Consider the following 25,446-nt stretch of genomic DNA (forward strand, 5'->3'; position numbering starts at 1 on the left):
ATTTTGAATCATTTATGAAATCATTCCTGGAAAGATTAGAACGAATAACGTCAAGCAATTCTTCAGCAAATACAACTCCGGCACAACAAACTTCTGTAAAGAATACACCTGTCTGCGGTCGTTGTGGCCGAATTGGCCACGTTTCTGACCTTTGCTGTGCACCTACAACTGATGAACTACGAATTAAAGCAGGATTAAAAGTGCGACAAAAATCTATCAAGAATTCTGACAATCAGCCCAAAATAAAATACTCAGATAAGACCGACGGCGACGTTCAAGATACTCGAGTTGACGATTTAATTGAGCTTGCGTCTCCAATAAATAAAATTCAAAGTAATTCGGAAACATTGAATCCTCGTCAAGTCACAAAAATAAATAAATTAAATAATAGTAAAACACCTAAAGTAAAAACGACACATCAAAAAGCACATACCGCTAAAGATAAAATCAAAACTACACAAAGCGTAGCTCCAAAATTTTACAGTCAATCATCAACTCATTCAGCAGCTGTTTGTGACAACACAGTTGAACCTTGCGGAAAATTTTCTTCAGCGAGTCTGAAAGCTCCGTCAAGAGTCAGTCAGATGGTCACCAACGTATTTATTGGTCGACACAAGATTGACGCATTACTGGACAGTGGAAGTGGACGCAGCTACATCTCTGAAGCTGCATACGAACACATCAAAGAAAACCAACTGCAAGAACTCATATCAGGCCCCATGGATGCTCGTGAGGTCATTATGGCAAATTCTAAACCAACACAAACACGAGGTGGTGCGCCTTTCCGGATAAATTTAGACGGCCACGATATTATCACTTGGTTGACCGTCGTACCAGGATTGTCTACTCCTGTCATCCTTGGACTAGATTTTTGGCAGTTAGCGGACATCCAAGTAAACTCCAAAGAAAACACATGGAAAATAAATTCAAGTGAAATAACTCACACATTCTCCTCAAGGACACGTCAATTGAATTCAGCAACGTTAAACTCACTGTCGTCAACTGAAGAGGCTAATGATAATCAAAATCTTTTACTCAAACAACAAGAAAATATTACTTATTATAACCTGAGTGAACTAATACATTAAGTATTTGATAAGAAAATTTATCATGCGTTACCGAAATGGATATACTCCAACAATATTTTCCATCAAATTCATACTCATCTCATTCATTCATTTCATTTATTATTGCCAATTGTAATAATTTTTAATTACAGCGTCGAGTCTGGGAGCAGTTGGCAGACCGAATAATCGAAATCTTTAAATAGTTATATTACTCCTTTACAGTCCTCAGACTTTCAAAAAAAAATATTTGTATTTAATTATTAATTGTAAATATTACGAAATTATTCTTAACAGTATCTTGTAATATTAGTTCGTAAGCGGTAAATACACACTTCTAGGCTGATCCAGATCGAAGTCCCAGGATAGAAGTGAACCTCAAAAGGGTGACTAAACTTTAATATTTTAGTATCCCTTACGGCTTGCAATTAATTACTGGCAATATACTTGCATACCGGACGATACTACTCGCAATTGAAAATTTTGAATACTGACGATCTACTCGCAAAACTTGTAAATAATTTTCAAATTCAATTTTATTACGGCAATCTACTTGCATACCGGATGATACCACTCGCAATACTTGTAAATAATTTTATCAAATTAATTTTTTTTTTCGGCAATCTACTTGCATATCCGGCAATACACTTGCAATTGAATAAAATACGGGCAATCCACTTGTATATCTGGCAATCTACTTGCAATACCTGTAAATATTTTCATAAAATCAATTTTTATATTACGGCAATACTTGCAACAACAACGGCGATTTACTTGCCAAGCATTTACGGTGATCTACTTGCCATTATTATGGCGATTTACTCGCATTGTAAATATTGTAAATAAACAAAATCATTCTTTTCAGTCGGACAACCTAGACGAGAGGTCAAAAGGGTAACCTTGGCTTGGTGGGGGGGATTGAGACAATGTGAATTGTCATCTTCTCCCTCAGCCTTGCGGTTCCCATTTTTCCCCGTCTCGTTGCCGTCTGAAACCACCTAAAGCTAGTCATAGTGCCATGGTCACATGACTAGTTATCACCTCAACGCATGACCGTGAGGGGAAGTGGGGAGCGAGCCCAAAAACTCAGCCCTAAGACCCTACGGTGATTGAGCTTGACTTCGATCCTGGATCCGTTAACGTTTAGACGTTCCTATTATTTAATATTAATTGTTATACTTGCGATACCTACGTATTTTATATTTTGTAAGTCGCATAGTTTTCCTGGCAATTAACTTGCAACATAGTATCTTTTGTATTGTTTACTAGTTATTAATTATAATATTAAATTTAAGTACATTGAAAGTATTATACGTTACCGGCGACATATTCGCGGTAATAAAATTGAATTAAATACTAAAATCAGTGTACGATAAGGATTTATTCCACGTGGCCACTACTGTGTATCCTGCGTTCCAGCCAGGACCACTAATATTGTATTCTGCGTGAACCGTTATTGTAAGTAATTGAATCTATTATAATTGGCAATAAGATTGCACATTGTCCTAATAAATTCCCTATTTTATTCATCACCTTATTCTATCCTTCTTTCAAAATACTGGTGAGATTATTTAATACGATAAAATAATTATTAATTAAGTTAGAAATAATAAGTAAGTCAGCTGTAAGAAAGCAGCATAGAAATTATTAGCCGTGAGGTAAGTTGATAAGTCTTTTTTATACGTTGCCGAGTTTGAATAAGTGCGGGTCTTTGCTTTGCAAGAACCCCAGCCCACTGCTCTGTCCAGTATAAAATAAAAATTGTTAGAGGCCAGCCTAAGCCAGGGTTCAACCCGCGAATTCTGGTGGCTGCTGGTAAAAATCGCGAAGACAAAAAGCGATTTGTCTCAATATATATATATATATACGTGTGTGTGTGTGTGTGTGTGTGTGTCTGTATATTTATGTGTGTATATTATAACACAAAAACTAGACGCTAATTTCTGCGCTATAACTTCGTTCTCTGCCTTTAGCCTCCAGTCTCAATACGAACAGGGCGCCAGGTAATTTTTAATCACTGGAATCACCAAACCAGTAAATCATGAAATTTTTGGATAATTTTTGATCTGTGGAATTATCACCAAAACCACGCATAAACAAAACTAAAACTAAAACTTAACAAAATGCTCAGAACTTATTAGCAAAACAAAACGGAGACTGGAAAACTAAAAACAGAGTTACGGTATGCCATGGTGTCGCTCAGTGTGTAGGTTTATGGAGAGAGGGAGTGGTCCGGGTTACATCATTCCCCAAAGTCATGTAGATCCATTTTTAATTTGCAACTTTTATTTAACAACAATAATCTCAAAACTCTATTTAACAATAAATAAAATACGGTAGCTCAGTACAAATAATATTTCTCTCTATAACGAATGCTGAATATAATAAAATCAATCTTAACAGAAGGTGAATTGAAATCTAAATGATACGTATCGATATCTTACAAATAAATCAATTAATTAACTAGAACTAAATTATAATCAAATAATATTTGGTAAACTAGAACGATAATTATAGACTCGATACTCTAGAACGTTCTCTTTAGCCAAAATCGTAAAACTAACGTACATGGGTCTCATTTCGATGTTAATTAGACAATAATTAATTCAACAATCAAACATATTTCTTATAATTCTTTTATAAAATAATATTAACAATGGAACATGATCGTGACTCTAAAAATGTAACATTATTCTCTCAGATATTAAATCTTTTCTTTAATTAAAACAGGAGCATAATACCTCAAGACTTTTGATTCGAACTCGATTAATTATTTATAATAATTATTTCATACCTGATGTCTGGTGAATAAATATCAAGTAACGTCTTACACTGTTTTAAATAATACTTCTGTATCAATAATCTCAATCTGTAGCTTTCCACAATGCCTTGAACTGTAGCGCCATTACTGCACACGTCTACTCGCTTCAAGCGACTAGAGTCGAATGCCCACGTCCGTACTCCTCGAAGGTCTCCCTTCGACTTCTTCCTCTCAATTCTCAATTCTAAAAACCCCAAACTCAATCCTATCGTTATCAATAACTGACCTCTATATTCTAAATTCTAAAATCCAACTCAATCTTTACTATAACGGTAACTGGAGGCTCAAGTCCTCGCCAAACGTACTCACTAAACTCATTCTGAGGATGGATATCCTTGGCAGTTGCTCTCCTGGAACAGACTTCAGCTGGGATCATAAAACTTATAAACTAAGTGACCAATGACTTCCTCAGCGGTACAAGTGGTCATGACTTGTCCTCTGAGGCCTGTCAGACTAATAATTTAAAAATGACCAAACGGCTTCCACAACAGCAACGGTCACAAAATTACTGTTGAGGCCTGCCAAAACAAAACTCCAAACTGATCCCATTCAGCATCCGTCAAATTCCTTATATACTGGAGCACTAGCATCTCAGCTAGACCTCTGCAATCAACCAAGAAGTCTCAGAGGGATAGAACTAGGTTCTATCATCAGATGATACCGGGTGACTAATTTAAGTCCCGCTCCACGGTAACACTGACTCGTCCACATACTCAAAATACCAAAAATCCAAAACTCAAACAATCATTTTCCCAAACTTTAATCTCAAGCCATATCCCATACTAATTTCCCATAATTCTGATTCTAATTCTTATTTTCTTTATCCCAAAATTCCATAACTGTAGCCAGACGTTACTCCATATTTAATTCTTAAACTATAACTTAATCAAAAATCTGTATCAAAATCGTAAATTACTGTAAGCTAAATTATGAGTCTTGAATTACCATGCTCGTAAATACAATAAAATTCGTTGGTGTTTGTGATGTTCACTTTGAGTTGACCCCCATACGAAAAATAACGTCACAACTCCCGTCGTCCTGGGGAAGATTTTACGGTACGGTGATTGTTGTCTTGATTATACGTTGTATTACTGACTCTGGAACTGTACTGCTGTTACTATGATGACTCTCTCTCTTTACCATGATCGTGGTTCGAACTCTCTCATCCTCGAAACTTTTAACACTGTTTTCTCGAACCCACGACCTGAAACATTTAACTGTAGCGGTATTACGTATGTCCTGAGACATACTATTAATTAAACCTATGCAGGTTTTTGCAAATTTGCCTGTAACATACGGTTTCACAACCTCTCATAACTCAACTCGGCCCAAGCCACTGTAAGTACGACGCCGTAGCGAGGTACGAAACACTTTTTTTATTTAACTGTAGCATTAATCTTAAATCATGTAATCGTTGTCCGGTAGCGCCAATGTCGTTGCCTTTGATCTGTAACCTGGAGACGGAATTTTAATATGGTCGACCACGATTAGGTGACTGTTCGTCCTCTCGATGTCGGGAAGCCTTCCTTAGCTGCTCCCGAGGAACATTTCCTCCGTACTCCTTCTTGTACGGTCCCATAGCTTTCCATTTTTCGCCGCAACTAGGACACGTACGGGCTGTATAATTAGCCCTGCCGCACATCTGGCAAAAGGTCTTCCTGGCTTCTGGGCATGCGCTGAATGGGTGCCCTTCTTTGCGGCAGTTCCAACAGAGGCGTGGCTTGCCCATCCACGTGAACTGCTTCCTCTTCGCCTCTTCTGCTGGAGCCGTGTTCTCTCTTCCTAGAGCTGATGTTGTGCTGTGTGCCGGTTCTCGAGCACGCTGGAGCCTGTCTTGCACTGAAGATGGTTTCCTTTCTGGTGCTCTTGGTGGTGTCGGTACAGTTGATGGGGCTACTGACCTCTCCCGTATCCTCTTATTCCAATCCAGTAGTGATTGGCGTGCTGATCCTGAGGGTGACTTCGGTCGATCTTTACTGGACCCCGAGGTTCGAGCTGGTGGTACCTCCTTATTGACTGGAACGGTGCTTGGTGGTGTCGAGGTTGACGACACTCCTGTGATTCCGGTTCCTGGGGTGACTGGAATTGACTCATGTACCACCTCCATAGGTGTCTGTAATGTCATCTCGGCTGGTTCGGTCTGAGTGCTGGAACTCACAACTGTCAGCGGCTGGACCTGCACTCCGATGTCACGAGTGGCATTAGCGTCTCTGATGTCACTCGTGGTTGCCCTCTTGAACTTTACTCCAGATAATTCCTGGAGCGGACAGCCGATGTCTCTGGGGTGGCTCATACGAACAGCCACTTTCCCCAGTGCCTTTAGCAGACCAGGTTTAAAGTGGTCAAGCCATCTCAGGTGCTTGACGTATGGGCGGATAGGGTCCCAGAGAGTGTTTTCATCAAGCCTCATCGGCAGCTCTCCTGGTAGACCCTCGTACAGGCTGTCGGTCTCTGTACCTGTATCACTGGCATACTCCTCCTGATTGGCCTCCTCCTGCTCTTGGCTGTAGCCAGATGCTTCCGGATCTCCTAGCATCTCTTGCTGCTCTTGACTGTAACCTGATGCTTCCTGGTTTCCTAGCATCTCATTCCGGGAGGGATTGCTCGCTTCGTCGTCTCCCAAATTAATCTCCGGCATTGTTGTAGCCGTCGATATGTCATCATCGTCGACGGACAGGTCGATCAACAGGACCTCTTCGAGGCCCTCCATCTCCTTCTCCAAACTCCTAGTATCCTGTCCCGACATACTGTAGCCTTATCGAAGATCTGAATCATACAACTTATTAAGCTCTGTAACTTTTTACGTACTATAGCTGTAGCAAGAAGAAGAAGGAAAGAAAGTTAGATAGCAGGTATACAAGGTTTCAAGTGTTGGATAGAAAATGTTCCGATTACTCGGCCTGCTAAGTCACTCAGCTCATATATTGTTCGTGATATTTTCTTGGATACCGTGAACGGACCACTGAATTTATCACTCAGCTTGGCTGACACGTGTTTAGAACCACTAGACAGTGAGAAGTGTCTTTTCCACACTAGGTCTCCTTCCTGGTACTCACGATCTCGATGTCGTTGATTATAATAATGAGCTTGCCTCTGAAATGCTGTATCTAACGCGTGGACAATACTTTTTCGCAAGTTATTTAGTTGTTGCATCCTTGCTTGCCACTCCTGGAGAGGACCATGTATTAATTCTGGTTCTCCTTCCACCTCCTGTCGGAGTGAACCTGTAGCTGACAGTTCTCTTCCCGTGTTCAGGAAAGCTGGGCTTGTGTGAATAGAACTGTGATGTGCCGTGTTATGGGCAAAACGAAATTGTGGTAGATATTTGTCCCACTCTCGATGGTTTTCGTTGATGAATGCCGTCATCATAGTCTTGAGCACTCGATTAACTCGTTCAACTGGATCTGCTTGTGGGTGATATGGTGGTGTTGTCATATGCCGGAATCCCACTCGCTCTGCTAGGGACCTGATGTCCCTATTTACGAACTCGGTACCGTTGTCTGTCAGAAGGACTTGGGGTTTACCCCACCTCCAAATGACTAGTTCTTCTAGAGCTTCACTTATCGCTGTACCTGTAGCTCGCCTAAGTGGTCGTAGTTCAATCCATTTAGTATACAGGTCCTGTATTACCAGTAGATAGGCGTATCCTTTCATACTCTTTGGCAATGGACCCATAATGTCTGTAGCGATAATTGACCATGGCTCCTCCACCTTCTTTTTACCCATGAAGCCTGCAGGTGGTGCTTGTTCCACTTTAGTACGCTGGCAAATTTCGCAGCGTCGAACGTATTTCACCACGTCCTGGAACATATTTGGCCAATAATAATGGACTGCTACTCGCCTGTAAGTCTTGTCGACTCCTAAGTGTCCTGCTTCGGGTGTAACATGACACTCGGTGATCACTCGTTGGTGTGATGCCCGCCTCACGACTAATTTCCATGCGTTGAGATCTTCTAACTCGGCTTCTATCAAGTTTGATGGCTTGTGGTAGTATAGATTTTCTCCATCTACTCGCCAACCTGGAAATTTATCGGGTCTTCGTTGTACATCTCTTAACCTTCGGTTATACCAACGGTCCACGTCATCTGCGATGACAACTAGAACTTCTCCCTGATCTTCTGGGATCCTCGATAATGCGTCTGGAACGTGATGTAGTGCGCCTTTACGATGAATAATCGTAAACCGGTACTCCATCAACTCTAATGCCCATCTGGCCAGTCTACCCGTTGGGTTTTTGAGATTATGTAACCAACGTAGACTACTGTGATCTGTAACTACCGTAAACTCGTATCCTTCTAAGTAACACCTAAACTTACGAATTGACCAGATGACTGCAAGACATTCTTGTTCTGTGACGGTGTACTTACGCTCGGCGTCAGCTAATGATCGGCTTGCATACGCGATGACACGTTCTTGACCATCTATGACTTGTGTCAAGGCAGCACCGAGTCCCACTGAACTAGCATCGGTCTGTAACGTAAACGGTAGCTTAAAATCTGGACATGCTAGTACTGGAGCGGAAGTAAGATGCTCCTTCAAAGTTGTCATAGCCATGTCCTGCTCTGTACCCCACTCCCAAAGTTGATTTTTCTTCAGTAACTTTGTGAGGGGTGACGCGATGGTTGCGAATTCGGGAATGAATCGTCGGTACCATGACGCCATTCCCAAAAACCTTCTCATCTGTTTGATGTTACGAGGTGCTGGAAATTCTCGTACAGCCGACGTCTTCTCTGGATCGATTTGTAGTCCTTCTGAATTCACTATGAACCCTAGGTAGCGAACTTCTGAGCAACAAAACTCGCTCTTCTCCCGGTTGATCGTTAATCCGGCTTGCTGTAATTTATCTAATACTTTCTGTAGCCATAGCAGGTGTTCCTTGTATGTCTCCGTCACGATAATAATGTCGTCGAGATACACGAAGACGTACGGATACATTTCTGGACCAATCAGTTGGTCGATCATACGCTGGAATGTTGCTGGAGCGTTTGTTAAGCCAAAAGGCATTCTTTTAAACTGGAACAGTCCGCGACCCGGTACTACGAACGCAGTTTTAGGTCTTGCTCGTTCGGTAAGCGGTATCTGGAAATAAGCTTGACTTAAATCGAGGGTCGTAATGTATCTTGCTCGTCTTAGTTGATCCAGTATGCTTGTCATATTCGGGATCGGGTAGGCATCTTTCACTGTGGCTGCATTTAATTTACGATAGTCAATGCAGAACCGCCATTTCCCATTTGGCTTCTTCACCATGACTACTGGACTAGACCACTCACTGTGGGATACTTCGATAATATCCTCGTCTAGCATCTTGTCAACTTCTTTCCATATAGCTTCCAGGAGTATTGGTGTGACGTTGTAGGGTTTTTGTTTAACTGGTGGATTGTCTCCCACGTCGATATCATGCTCTGCCAATTCGGTGACTCCTAGTTTTCCTGGAGAACGGATATTTTTATCCAGGAACGTCTGTAACGTGTCTCGCTCTGCTGGACTGAGTGTCTGGATCCCACAACAGATGATAGCACATGATGAGGCTGTCTCTGCTGTAAACTTGAACTTGCTGTCGGGCTGTGTACGAGTGTACCACTGGTTGACGGCAAAGTCAATCACCATCTCCAACTCCCTGAGGAAATCTAACCCTAGCACACATGGTTGGGATAGTGAAGGCATTAAATATAATCGCGCTATAGCCGTTTGATTTTCTATCTGTAACTCAACCGTCGTCGTCTGATTAACTCGCTGTATGTCCCCGTTCGCGAGTATCACTCGTCGCGTTGACACGGTATCAAGCGGTAAGCGTAGTTGAGTGACTAGAGCAATTCCTACAGGTCCTAAAAATGATTTTGAGGCCCCTGAGTCTATCAAAGCTTTCAGCGGATATCCTAGTATCCGGACTGTGATAAAGAAAGCTGTGGGTGACTTCTTGATGTTACTTTCGAGATCCTTCTGTAACTGACTACTATAATACATATCCTTTGGTAACGGTGGCCTGTTACCTACTTCCTCGATTGAATGAGCGAAGTCAATCACGTCATGTCCGACTTCTTTAGTATTATAAATACCTGTAACGGTGCCGGTCATACCTTGACAAGTCCTGTCCGACTCTGTACGATCACCTAGTGAGTCTCGAGTCGGTGGATGACTCACTTCTTCTCGTTTCCCGGATTACAGAAAGGACAGCTTGATGTTGTCACTCCGGAAGCTCGACATTTGAAGCAAAAACGTCGTCGAGGGTCAGGACAATTTCTGTGACGGTGTCCTGTCTTGTCGCAGTTCCAGCATCGGAACTCGTTAGCTGGTGGTGCTAAAACTGGAGCTGGAATCTCGGTTTCCGGCTTTTCGTGATCTGTAACAATACTAGATGCTAGGGGCTCTGGTAAATCTTTTGTAGCCCTAGTATCGTTTGCTTTAACTGGCCGTTTTGTTCTCTCTGAGAACTTCTGGTAATTATTATTAGCTTGACGGCCATGTTTCCTCATCTGGAGCGCGTCGAGGTGTTCAGCGAGGATCTCATCTTCTGAATAGTCGTCATCCTCGTCTTCTTCTCTATCATCTTGAACTGCTCTCAGTTGAACGACTCGATGGTGACGTCGATCGCGATCACGGTGCTCTGGAGCTCTATCTCCTATATTGTTCCGTTGCCGTGAGTGTCTCGGTTGCTCTTGATATGCAAATGAGGGACACATTGAGTTGCGAGGTAATGGTGGTGGTCTATAATTACTCGCACGCTGTATTATACGCTCTTGGCGTATAGCACGACTTTCCAACTCGTCCATGGAATGACAGTCATACACTGGAATAACTAACTGGAGCGACGGTAGCATATTACGGTGCGTGTATCTAATCCGTTCTACCTCTGGCCATGGCGGATCAGTACGTGAAAATAAGCCATTCATACAGGCGATGTACTGGCTTATTGGCTCTTCGCGGGCCTGTGTGCGATTCGAGATCTCTTCACGTAACGACATCTGGTAGTCTGGATCTGCAAACCTGGATCTCATGGCTTTCTTTACGTCCGACCATCTTCTGAAGCCATGTACACGACCTCGATACCAAATCAAAGCCGCACCACGTAGAGAGAAGGGGATGGCTTTAATTAAATCCTCATCTCTCACTGTAACCATACTTAAACCTTCATCGAATCTCATGATGAAGTTCTCGACGTCCTCGTCGAGTGCACCACTAAACTGTACATGCCATTTATGCATCATGTTCAGCAGAGTAGTTGCTCGTATGGGTGCTGGAGCTCGTGGATCGTAGTCCATGTCGTTCTCACCCGGAAATTCATAGTCTTCAGGTCTCGGGCGTATTGCTTGTCGCATGGGTCGTCTACGCGGTGATTGACGGTCCTCTGTATCATGTAAGGGCAGCGCGGGTTGCACGTGCTCGGTCTGTTGACGAGAGTCGCGGCTGTAGCGTTTGTTCTTGGGTATCGCCCCGGTGGATCCCGCTGGCGGCTCGGTGCTGTTGGCGTTGGTTGCCCCCAGATCCTCTAGACCGATATCCTCAGCCCCACTTTCTGTGTTAAACAGCAGGTTCAATGGTGATTGAAAATGGAATTTCGATTCTCTTTCTTCCTCGCTGGAGTTGGATCTTTCTGTACGTTCACCCGGTCTTTTCTGTTTACCCGGATCGCTGGATTTTCCTCGTCCTCCCGTCATTTTAGCAAGCAATTTTACCGTGTAAGATAAACTACTTTGCTGATTAGATCAAGAAATGATAGTAGGTAGAGAAATAAAGAAGGACAAGAATACTAGAGCGATGTCTTATGAGACAAATGAATTTTATCCTGTAACCACGGGTTCGAGTGTACCCGGTACTCGAGAGGTAGTAGGCTTAGGCCCCTTTTCTCTCTCTCTCCTTTACTTTTATTACTGTAGCGTTACTGTATATTCGGTATTTATAGCTTTTACCTTTTTTTTTTTTTTGTAGCTGAGCACAAAGAGTGTGAAGAGTAGAAAAAGTTGTAGACAGCAGATAGAAAGTATTTTATAATATGCAGCGAAACTATTTCTAGGTATAATTATTATTCAGTCTCAAGACTTACCGACGCTGATGAATGGTTTTTCTGTAAATACGTGCTGTTTCACTATAAACACTCTTTGATTTATTAAACAATAACTGAATCTATCGTGAAATATTTCCTGTAGCGTTGACTTGATTAATTTACTAATTATTAAAAATAATTAATAAATCAGACTGTAACTATTTAACAGAAATCTGTTAAAATTATTTTAATTAAATGATTTAGTAATTGTAAAACAATTAAGAAATCACTCTGTAGCTTTTCAACAATTAAATAATAATTGTTGAAGAATAATTATTGAACAAAACTGTAACTGTATTAATCGGTATAACAAATGAAGATATTTATTTATTATACTGAATAATAATTTGTAATTAATTGATATTACTATCAATTAATGAATAATTAATTTATTAGATTAATTATCTGTAGTTGAATGCAATATTTTAATAACTGTATTAAACGTAATTGAATGGAAAATGGACGCTGTTAAGCACAAAGAACTTTGATAAAATTTTGAGAAACTGCAGACACGTCTGAAGCGCACGAAAAATCACCAAGATGTGATGGACAATGGATGACTCTATCGGGTGGTGGCGATATGTTCGCTGTACCCCCAAATTATTCTTTTCGGGTGTCTGTAATTGGTTATCAGTTTCTACCCGAGCGTCTTAGCCAATTAGGGACTCTCAGAGGTCCTCGTACCCACTACTAGTGTTACCCCACTTAAGGGTACGTGTGGCTGGCTTGCATTTCCCCGCCAACTTCCGAGAATTTTCAGGAACTGCGAGCCTCTCGCTCTTACTGTAGCGGCACGTGTCGATGTCTTCGACTCTGCACCTCGCTCCATGGGGGGTGAGAGGTTTACATGCATCAACTTGTTGTTTACACTACAACACTGTAACTTCTAAACATTGTAACGTCTTAATCCTCTGTAACTCGAGTACCTAACAAAGACTCTTTGTAATTCCTCGAACTGTAGACAAATATTTTCATCGGCATTCTTTAGTGGATTATTCGAGTGTATGACAATAAGAATTTTGTTTTTACACTCGATACTGAGAATTATGACCGAATCGTTCCCGTATGTTTATCTCTTCGAGACTTTTCGATGGACGAAATATGATTCCTTTTGTAATTTTACTACCCATGCATGTTATTTTTACTCTTCTAACTTAACTAATATTTTAAATAAAATAAAATAAAATAAGATGAAATAAAATAAAGTATTCGTTTTATGCTCGGAATTCTTGTAAACTGAAATTTTATTGTTTTATTTGTACGATTAAAACGATTATTATTCTGTAGCTGGAATTATTTTTCTCTTCATAATTCCTTAATCAAAAATCAAATTACTCAAACACCCAAAGTAGAGTTTTTAAACTGAAAAATCTAAAACTAAAAACTACGAATGAATCTACACAAAAATGGATGAGTGATGCTAGACTTGTAGGTGTTGGGTGTCTTTTTGTTTTGGGAGGCCCCACGTTGGTCGCCATTTTTATAACACAAAAACTAGACGCTAATTTCTGCGCTATAACTTCGTTCTCTGCCTTTAGCCTCCAGTCTCAATACGAACAGGGCGCCAGGTAATTTTTAATCACTGGAATCACCAAACCAGTAAATCATGAAATTTTTGGATAATTTTTGATCTGTGGAATTATCACCAAAACCACGCATAAACAAAACTAAAACTAAAACTTAACAAAATGCTCAGAACTTATTAGCAAAACAAAACGGAGACTGGAAAACTAAAAACAGAGTTACGGTATGCCATGGTGTCGCTCAGTGTGTAGGTTTATGGAGAGAGGGAGTGGTCCGGGTTACATCATTCCCCAAAGTCATGTAGATCCATTTTTAATTTGCAACTTTTATTTAACAACAATAATCTCAAAACTCTATTTAACAATAAATAAAATACGGTAGCTCAGTACAAATAATATTTCTCTCTATAACGAATGCTGAATATAATAAAATCAATCTTAACAGAAGGTGAATTGAAATCTAAATGATACGTATCGATATCTTACAAATAAATCAATTAATTAACTAGAACTAAATTATAATCAAATAATATTTGGTAAACTAGAACGATAATTATAGACTCGATACTCTAGAACGTTCTCTTTAGCCAAAATCGTAAAACTAACGTACATGGGTCTCATTTCGATGTTAATTAGACAATAATTAATTCAACAATCAAACATATTTCTTATAATTCTTTTATAAAATAATATTAACAATGGAACATGATCGTGACTCTAAAAATGTAACATTATTCTCTCAGATATTAAATCTTTTCTTTAATTAAAACAGGAGCATAATACCTCAAGACTTTTGATTCGAACTCGATTAATTATTTATAATAATTATTTCATACCTGATGTCTGGTGAATAAATATCAAGTAACGTCTTACACTGTTTTAAATAATACTTCTGTATCAATAATCTCAATCTGTAGCTTTCCACAATGCCTTGAACTGTAGCGCCATTACTGCACACGTCTACTCGCTTCAAGCGACTAGAGTCGAATGCCCACGTCCGTACTCCTCGAAGGTCTCCCTTCGACTTCTTCCTCTCAATTCTCAATTCTAAAAACCCCAAACTCAATCCTATCGTTATCAATAACTGACCTCTATATTCTAAATTCTAAAATCCAACTCAATCTTTACTATAACGGTAACTGGAGGCTCAAGTCCTCGCCAAACGTACTCACTAAACTCATTCTGAGGATGGATATCCTTGGCAGTTGCTCTCCTGGAACAGACTTCAGCTGGGATCATAAAACTTATAAACTAAGTGACCAATGACTTCCTCAGCGGTACAAGTGGTCATGACTTGTCCTCTGAGGCCTGTCAGACTAATAATTTAAAAATGACCAAACGGCTTCCACAACAGCAACGGTCACAAAATTACTGTTGAGGCCTGCCAAAACAAAACTCCAAACTGATCCCATTCAGCATCCGTCAAATTCCTTATATACTGGAGCACTAGCATCTCAGCTAGACCTCTGCAATCAACCAAGAAGTCTCAGAGGGATAGAACTAGGTTCTATCATCAGATGATACCGGGTGACTAATTTAAGTCCCGCTCCACGGTAACACTGACTCGTCCACATACTCAAAATACCAAAAATCCAAAACTCAAACAATCATTTTCCCAAACTTTAATCTCAAGCCATATCCCATACTAATTTCCCATAATTCTGATTCTAATTCTTATTTTCTTTATCCCAAAATTCCATAACTGTAGCCAGACGTTACTCCATATTTAATTCTTAAACTATAACTTAATCAAAAATCTGTATCAAAATCGTAAATTACTGTAAGCTAAATTATGAGTCTTGAATTACCATGCTCGTAAATACAATAAAATTCGTTGGTGTTTGTGATGTTCACTTTGAGTTGACCCCCATACGAAAAATAACGTCACAATATATATATATATATATATATATATATATATATATATATATATATTGTAACGGGTTTTTCACCACCGGGGATCTACCGGAGTGAAGTCCGAATACACTTACGATTTTTGGCAACCTTGTTCAAAATTAATTAAGTTGGGCGCCAGGTGATGTAACAATCACTAAATAAACAATTATCAAAAATGTCGACTCAGGGTGGCGGATCGGGGAAAGGTCAGGCACTTAAGATTACGATAAATAATTAATCAGAATTAACACAAAATAATTAGTCGTATATTGAACACAAAATAATAAATTGATCAGTATCACAAATAAAGTTATCGGTTACAAAAAAAATATAAATGCCGTTGTCGGCTTGACTCGATATAAACAATATTATAAAAAAAAAATCGTAGTTGATCGAAAACACAATTCGTTCATTGCTCGGAGAAAACACAGTCGGTTGACGAAATTAAAATAAAATCATTTTATTTTTCACACAAAATACTTGACGAATGACGTCAGAGTATTGTAAACGTAAGACTCGACTCGGTACGAATGAGACACGGATAATCCGTAATTCTCAGAATTGCTCGATGAAATAAAATAAAATATAAAATAATATTTTATTTCGGTAACACGTTCAATTTCACTATCACAAGTTATTACGCGAAATTAATTATTCTATTAATTAATTATTATTGCACTTCACTCGTTCATTAACAAATCGGTTGTACACTTTGTTCAGTTTTGGGCCGAGGCTTCGGCTTGTTCACTTGTTCTGTTAATCGGTTATTGTCGGTCGAAATTATTGGTCGCGATTAATTGTTCGTTGATCAAACTCGGATTGATCTTACATGTCGTAATGCAACTCGATCATACGTCAGAATCGAAATTGTTCGTTTAGTCGAGCCGAATTGTTCAAAAAAAAAATTTGTGGCCGTTCAGTACGGCGTCTCTCCCGGATCTCTCGTTTCAATCCATGCGTTGGATCGTTTGCTCGGTCAAAGTCGGAATTTTCGATGCTAGAGGTCACTAAAATTTGCTCACCGGATAATTATTTATTATTTCAAATAATTTTCAAACCACGGGTCGATGTCGAATTTTCCTCATGTTACAATATATATATGAGATCAATCAATCAATCTAAAGAAAAATAATGCGAACTTTTATAAATGCATGTAAATAAGCATTTAAGTTCTTCAGCCTTACAATAAACAAATGAAGACAATTTTTGCAATAGAAAGTAAATCGAGACCACTACTATTTATATACATTCAAATACATGAAGATTATACAGAAAAGTAGAGGTTACAAATTGAACGTTGTTACGAAATTATTTAATTACTTGATTGATATTCATTAGATTGAATGTGACAATATAATTAATCAAAATGGATTCGAAAGAATTAAGTGAAGTACTTACCACAAATTTTAGTATAAATATAAATGATCTTCGAACGACTTTATACAAATAAAGCGGAAAAGATATGCTGATACGCTACACACGCACTGTACATCCACTTATTATTCCAGTTAACTAAACAAAGTATATTTGTTAAAATTTAAAATGAAACTTCTTTTCGACTCATTGCCGCGGAGTTTTAAACCTAGAGGGCGGGTGATGTAAAATACTAGATCTTGGACGATTAATCGACAGAGATGAACGACCAGGATGCGTTTGACATTTGGGCAAACTTTAAAGGAACAGGAACGTCTCGGTCTAAGCGCGGCAATCTGGAATTCAAATTTTCAATCTCCACGTGACTTCAAGTATAGAATGGCGCCGTCAATAATCGAAACATTAGAGAAGAATCTAAAAATTTATCAATGTATATTAATGTTACGAATATATTCATTCATAAATAACATATATATATATTAGAGTGGGCCAAAAAAATCAACTATTTTTTTTTTTAACGATACTGTGGAAATATTATTTGGGATGACAAAAAAAAATTGTTGTGGAAATTTGAGCCCTCAATTTTGATATTAAGAGATGTATCCTCGCAATTTTTCATTTTTTTTTAGTGAGCGGGTTTTTGTCTCATAACTCTCAAACCATCGAGATAAACGAAATCGACTCGGATACATTTTTTGAAGGAAATTTGATGTTCTACAAAAAAGGTTAAATTGAAATTTTTCGTCAGATGAACCGTTTCCTTATAATCATGCTTTGAACGTTGGTATGATTTTCAAAATTGATTGTTCAATTTTGGAATTTTGTAATTCATGTAAAAATAAGTTTCCGAAAAAAGACAATGAATATTCTTGAAGGAAATTGAATGCTCTACAAAAAAAGTCTCTTAACAATTTTCGCTTAATTTACTCCTTCAAAAGTTATTCAAGATTATTGAAGTCGTTTTACATAACTTCAACCTTGAATAACTTTTGAAGGAGTGAATTTAGAGAAAATTGTTAAGAGACTTTTTTTGTAGAGCATTCAATTTACTTCAAGAATATTCATTGTCTTTTTTCGGAAACTTATTTTTACATGAATTACAAAATTCCAAAATTGAACAATCAAATTTGAAAATCATACCAACGTTCAAAGCATGATTATAAGGAAACGGTTCATCTGACGCAAAATTTCAATTCAACCTTTTTTGTAGAACATCAAATTTCCTTCAAAAAATGTATCCGAGTCGATTTCGTTTATCTCGATGGTTTGAGAGTTATGAGACAAAAACCCGCTCACTAAAAAAAAATGAAAAATTGCGAGGATACACCTCTTAATATCAAAATTAAGGGCTCAAATTTTCACAATAATTTTTTTTGTCGTCCCAAATAATATTTCCACAGTATCGTTAAAAAAAAATAGTCGATTTTTTTGGCCCAGTCGAATATATATATATATATATATATATATATATATATATATATATATATTGTGACGTTATTTTTCGTATGGGGATCAAATTAAAGTGAACGTCACAAACACCAACGAATATTATTGTATTTACGAGCATGGTAACTCAAGACTTATAATTTAGCTTACAGTAATTTACAATTTTTATACAGATTTTTAATTAAGTTATAGTTTAAGAATTAAATATGGAGTAACGTTTGGCTACAGGTATGGATTTGTGGGATAAAGAAAATAAGAATTGGAATCAGAATTATGGGAAATTATTATGGGATATGATTTGAGATTAAAGTTTGGGAAAATGATTGTTTGAGTTTTGGATTTTTAGTATTTTGAGTATGTGGACGAGTCAGTGTTACCGTGGAGCGGGACTTAAATTAATCACCCGGTATCATCTGATGATAGAACCTAGTTCTATCCCTCTGAGACTTCTTGGTTGATTGCAGAGGTCTAGCTGAGATGCTAGTGCTCCAGTATATAAGGAATTTGACGGATGCTGAATGGGATCAGTTTTGGAGTTTTGGTTTGGCAGGCCTCAACAGGAATTTTGTGACCGTTGCTGTTGTGGAAGCCGTTGGGTCATTTTTAAATTATTAGTCTGACAGGCCTCAGAGGACAAGTCATGACCACTTGTACCGCTGAGGAAGTCATAGGTCACTTAGTTTATAAGTTTTATGATTCCAGCTGAAGTCTGTTCCAGGAGAGCAACTGCCAAGGATATCCATACTCAGAATGGGTTTAGTGAGTACGTTTGGTGAGGACTTGAGCCTCCAGTTACCGTTACAGTAAAGATTGAGTTGGATTTGAGAATTTAGAATATAGAGGTCAGTTATTGATAACGATAGTATTGAGTTTGGGGTTTCAGAATTGAGAATTGAGAAAGAGAAGTCGAAGGGAGACCTTCGAGGAGTACGGACGTGAGTATTCGACTCTAGTCGCTTGAAGCGAGTAGACGTGTGCAGTAATGGCGCTACAGTTCAAGGCATTGCGGAAAGATACAGATTAAGATTATTGCTACAGAAGTATTATTTAAAAACAGTGTAAGACGTTACTTGATATTTATTCACCAGACATCAGGTATGAAATAATTATTATAAATAGTTAATCGAGTTCGAGTCAAAAGTCTTGAGGTATTATGCTCCTGTTTTAATTGAAGAAAAGATTTAATATCTGAGAGAATTATGAGAATCGTGTTACATTATTAGAGTCACGATCACGTTTTATTGTTAATATTATTTTATAAAAGAATTATAAGAAATATGTTTGGTTGATGAACCAATTAGTGTCTAATTAACATCGAAATGAGACCGATGTACGTTAGTTTTACGATTTTGCTAAAGAGAATGTTCTAGAGTATCGAATCCATAATGATTGTTCTAGTTTACCAAATATTATCTGATTATCATTTAGTTCTAGTTAATTAACTAATTTATTTATAAAATATCGATACGTATCGTTTAGACGTCAATTTACTTTGTGTTAAGATTAATTTTATTATATTCAGCATCCGTTATAGAGGAAAATATTATTTGTACTGAGCTACCGTATTTTATTTATTGTTAAATAGAGTTTTGAGATTAATGTTATTAAATAAAAGTTGCAAATTTAAAATGAATCTACATGACTTTGGGAATGATGTAACCCGGACCACTCCCTCTCTCCATAAACCTACACACTGAGCGACACCATGGCATACCGTAACTCTGTTTTTAGTTTTCCAGTCTCCTTTTTGTTTTGCTAATAAGTTCTGAGCATTTTGTTAAGTTTTAGTTTTAGTTTTGTTTATGCGTGGTTTTGGTGATAATTCCACAGATCAAAAATTATCCAAAAATTTCATGATGTACTGGTTTGGTGATTCCAGTGATAAAAATTACCTGGCGCCCTATTCGTATTGAGACTGGAGGCTAAAGGCAGAGAACGAAGTTATAGCGCAGAAATTAGTGTCTAGTTTTTGTGTTATAATATATATTATTATAATATATAATATATTGTTATAATATATATTATATATTAAAAAAAAGTGCAATTACCGAACTTTTAGTTTTCTAATTTTTTGAGAATTTCAAATTAAAATTTTTAAAATCGGTTCATACCCTCCGATATTATGATTTTGCATCTTTCTTTTTCGTGCGCATTCAAGATTCCGAAAGCTTGTAGGATATTTAATTTTTCACTGAATAAGTCTCTTGTATCATATTCTGAAAATCGACTGAAAAAAAGTTACAATAGATATAACTTATGAAATGAAAATCGAATTTTTAACACTGAAGTTTGCGTAATTTTACCAAACGAGTTTGATTGCAAAGTGCGCGTCGCGTAAATGGGCCTAATTGGACGTGATGTTGCAAAATTCAAAGCAGCAATTTCGGTGCGTGTAGCTAATTTTTGAAAAATTTTTCTCAAATAAATTTCAAAACTTGAGGTTCTTTTTTTTTCATAAAACAATTTTAATTTATAAAAATAAGAAAAATCGGCGGTCAAATAAAGAAAATTAGAAGCTGAAATGGAACTCGGCAGCACTGCAGTTTAAAAAAAAAATTCCGACACTCGCTCGCACCGGGCGGCGCAGTGTCACTTTCTCATAGCATGTCTCAAATATTTAAGTTTTAATATTTTTTATATTTATTGATTGTACTAAATTCTTCATATGGGTTCAAAGAAAATAAAATATAATTATGAAAAATTTAATTTGAAATTATCACAAGAAAAAATTTAAGTTTCAAAAAAACGATCCCACCCTCATTACGCACGTAACGAAGGATTAAGTCGATAAAAAATTTTTTTTTGTTCGTTAATTAACAGGATTTTTTTTTTATCTTTTCATTTTTCAATCAAAGATTAAGGTAAAAGACTGAATACCTGATGAAGGACTAGTACGATAACTCCATGTATTTATATATCTGTATTTCTAAATAATAAATTCAATTCTCCAACAACAGTCCTTGTGATCGTTTTTTCATAGCAGATTGAAAAAAAAAGGTAACGGAGCTGTAAAGTTAGGAGAAAAAAAAAATTGAGAAAAAAAATTTTTTCCCTTTTCATTTATATTTTCAAAATTCGACAATTCCAGACCGATATAATAAGTATACAATTATCTCAAATGTCCGTATATTTATCGAAATTCCCGAATCCCCCATGACAAATATTAATAAAAAAAAATATATTCAAAATACACAAAAAATATATAAAAAAAATATATATTTTAAATAGCTAACTTTTGGACGTCTTTCGTATATATTTTACATAGTTGAAATATATTAAAAATATATCTTAGAATATATTAAAAAAATACATGTATAAAAATATGCGAAAAATATATTTTTTTTATATTTATAAATATAAAAAAAATATATTAGTAATATATTTTTAATCTATAAAAAATATAATCATGAAAATATAAAAAGTTTAGATAAGAAATATATTTTTAATTCAACCAACAACCTAGATGAAAGAAATATAAAAAAAATATGTTTTTTATATAATTTTTGTATATTTTTTGTTCCCTAGATTTTTAATTAACTTAAAAATATGTTGAATTAAAAATATATTTTTTGTATAAACTTTTTATATTTTCATAATTATATTTTTTGTAGATTTAAAATATATTACTAATATATTTTTAAATATAAAAAAAATATATTTTTTGTATATTTATACATGTATTTTTTATGTTTTCTGAGATATATTTTTACTATATTTAAAATATATACAATATATACGAAAATCTGCCGAAAGTTAACTATTTAAAATATATTATTTCACATATTTTATATATATTTATATATTTTTTATGTATTTTGAATAAATTTTTTTTATATGAAAAATATAATTTTTTTATATTTCAACATATATTTTTTTTATAAATTTTTTTCTTGGGGGTATACATAGAATTTATTTTTTTTTTTTTTTTCGAAAAAAATATAAAAATTTTTATTATATATATAGCTAGATAGATATGAATTTATAAACAGACATTTTTTCAAATAATAAATAAACTTACTTTTGAGTAACCATGAAAACATGCGCTTTCATACATAAATCTACACCTGCCATCTAGTGTGGGATTGCTAAGTTTAAAAATTTTTGTACCCCGGGGCCCAACTTTTTTTTTCGTCCCTGCTATGTTTAGTTTGGCTGCTAGCGATCGGCTGCCAGTTTCAGCTTCATAAACATGTGAGACACATGTCCGACACTTGCATGACACTTGTGAGACACTTGCGAGACACTTGTGAGACACACGTCCGACTCTTGTGAGACACATGACCAACACATGTCGGACATTTCTGAAACACATGTCCGACACTCGCGGGACATTTATGAGACACATGTCCGACTCTCGCGGTGCATTTATGAGACACATGTCCGACACTTGGAAGACACTTGTGATCAAACGTCCAACACTTATGAGACACATGGCAGACACATGTCCGACACTTGCATAGCATTTGTGAGACAATTGTCCAACACTTGCGAGACACATGGCTGACACTTGTGAGACACTTGTCCGACACTTGTGGGACACATGTCCAACACATGTCAGACACTTACGAGACACTTGTTAGACATTTGCGAGATACTTGTTAGACACTTGTCTGACCCTTGCAAGACACTTTTGAAACACATGTCCGACACTCACCCAACACTTGGGCGACACACGGCTGACACTTTTGAGACACAAGTCCAACACTCATAAGACACGTGGCAAACACATGTTCGACACTTGCATGACACTTGTGAGACACTTGCGAGACACAAGAGCGACACTTGTGAGACACATGTCCGACTCTTGCATGGTACTTATGAGAAAGTTGCCAAACACGCGTGAGACACATGGCTGACACTTGTTAGACACTTCTGAAACACATGTCCGACACTTGCGGGACACTTGTGTGACACATAGCCGACTCTTGTTAGACACTTGTCCGACACTTATGAGACACCAGTCTGACACTCGCGAGACACTTATGAGACACATGTCCGACACTTGGAAGACACTTGTGATCAAACGTCCAACACTTGTGGGACACATGTCCAAGACTCACGAGACACATAGCTGACACTTGTGAGACACATGTCTAACACATGTCAGACACTTACGAGAAACTTGTTAGACATTTGCGAGATACTTGTTAGACACTTGTCTGACCCTTGCAAGACACTTTTGAAACGCATGTTCGACACTTGCCCAACACTTGGGAGACACATGGCCGACAGTTTTGAGACACATGTCCGACTTTCGTGTGGCACTTGTGAGAAAGTTGCCAAACACGTGTGAGAGACATGTCCGACACTTGGAAGACACTTGTGATCGAACGTCCAACACTTGTGGGACACATGGCAGACATTTGTTAGACACTTCTGAAACACATGTCCGACACTCGAGGGACACTTGTGCGACACATAGCGTACACTTGTTAGACACTTGTCCGACACTTGTGAGACACCAGTCCGACACTCGCGAGACACTTATGAGACCCATGTCCGACACTTGCAAGACACTTGTGATCAAACATCCAACACTTGCGAGACAATTGTTAGACACTTGTCCAACACATGTCAGACACTTGGGAGATACATGGCCGACACTTTTGAGACACATGTCCCACTCTCGCATGGCACTCGTGAGAAAGTTGCCGAACACGTGTAAGACACATGGCTGACACTTGTTAGACACTTCTGAAACACATGTCCGACACTCGCAGGACATTTGTATGACACATAGCCGAAATTTGTTCGACACTTGTCCGACACTCGTGCGACACCAGTCCGACACTTGTGAGACACATGTCCGACACTTGGAAGACACTTGTGAGATACATGTCCGACACTTGCAAGACACTTCTGATCAAACGTCCAACACTTGTGGGTCACATGGCACACACATGTCCGACACTTGCATGGCATTTGTGAGACACTTGCGAGACAATTGTTAGACACTATAATTATTATAGTATAAAAACTAATTAAATTACATTATATCATGAAGGACCTTTTTCTCCACCGTCCATCTTACGGTTTTAAATAAATTTAATTATTATTATTATTATCATTTTCATTATTATTATTATTATTATTTTATTAATAATAATAATTTTAATGATAAATGTAATTATTATAGTATAAAAACTAATTAAATTACATTATATCATGAAGGACCTTTTTCTGTTAAATTTTGATACTTTTTTGATCAATTGTTCAAAAAATATCGAATTTTTAAAAAAACCGCTCTTTTTGTGGTTTTTTGATCATAACTTTCGTACTAATGGTCAAAATTCAATGGTTTGTTCTCAAAATTTTCTTTTTTAGATGGTTTTTACAGTAAAAAATACAAAACTAATATACGAAATGTTTTTAATCGAGACTTTTAAATTCTAAGTTTTCAACCGTGTTTTTAAAAAAAGGTGTATCCTTCGTTTTTTTGGAAATTTTTTATCTCAAACTTCTATCCATTCTGCAACTTTTAAGCCTGGTGCGGTAGTGAGCCTTCCATGATTACAAGTTCATAAAACAGTCGTTAATTTAAAATTTTCGAATTCAGAGTACACCTGAGTGAAATATAGCTCCGTCGCTTTTTCGAATAATTATATGGAATTTTTGAACTCTGTAATAGTCTTAGTTGTATTGTATAGCTAATCCAATGTTTCTTTTGCCTTGAAATATTTGCTTCTTAATAAATAAAAAACATTCATTATAACTGCTTATAAATAGTATTATCTTTTACTTACTGCTTCAAAATCCCTGTAGTCCAGTCGAGTTAAGGATTTGTGCTGGTGATAATTCCTGGCCGACTAATTTTTCCACAGAATGATTCAGAATATGCTAAAACTTTGACAACTGAAAAAATCTAACAAAAAAGTGCGTCGCAAGATTTTTTTTAATACAAAATAGTCAAAATTCCGGTTTAACGCATATATCTAACAAACTATAGCACATGGATAAAAAACCCTTAATAAAACTTGAAGAAAAAAAAATAATGAATAAAATGAGCCCTCATTTAAGTTTCTACGAGCTGTAGTTTGTAAATTATTTAAACGTTAATTAATTTTCTCGTCAACTCGATGTTATTTTTTATACATCAGCTGTCCCGACGCCGAAACTTGCCGAAGTATGACGATGTATGACAAAGCTGCACGCGCGCTCGTTCGGGACATTTAAAATTTGAAAAATTACTTTTTATTTTCTAGCTGAAAGTCATTAATATTTCAGTTAGCGAAAAAATTAAATAGTAATTAAAATTTTATTCCTATAAAAAATAATTAAATG

This window comes from Microplitis mediator, chromosome 11, assembly GCF_029852145.1.
Source record: "Microplitis mediator isolate UGA2020A chromosome 11, iyMicMedi2.1, whole genome shotgun sequence".
Classification (NCBI taxonomy): Eukaryota; Metazoa; Arthropoda; class Insecta; order Hymenoptera; family Braconidae; genus Microplitis; species Microplitis mediator.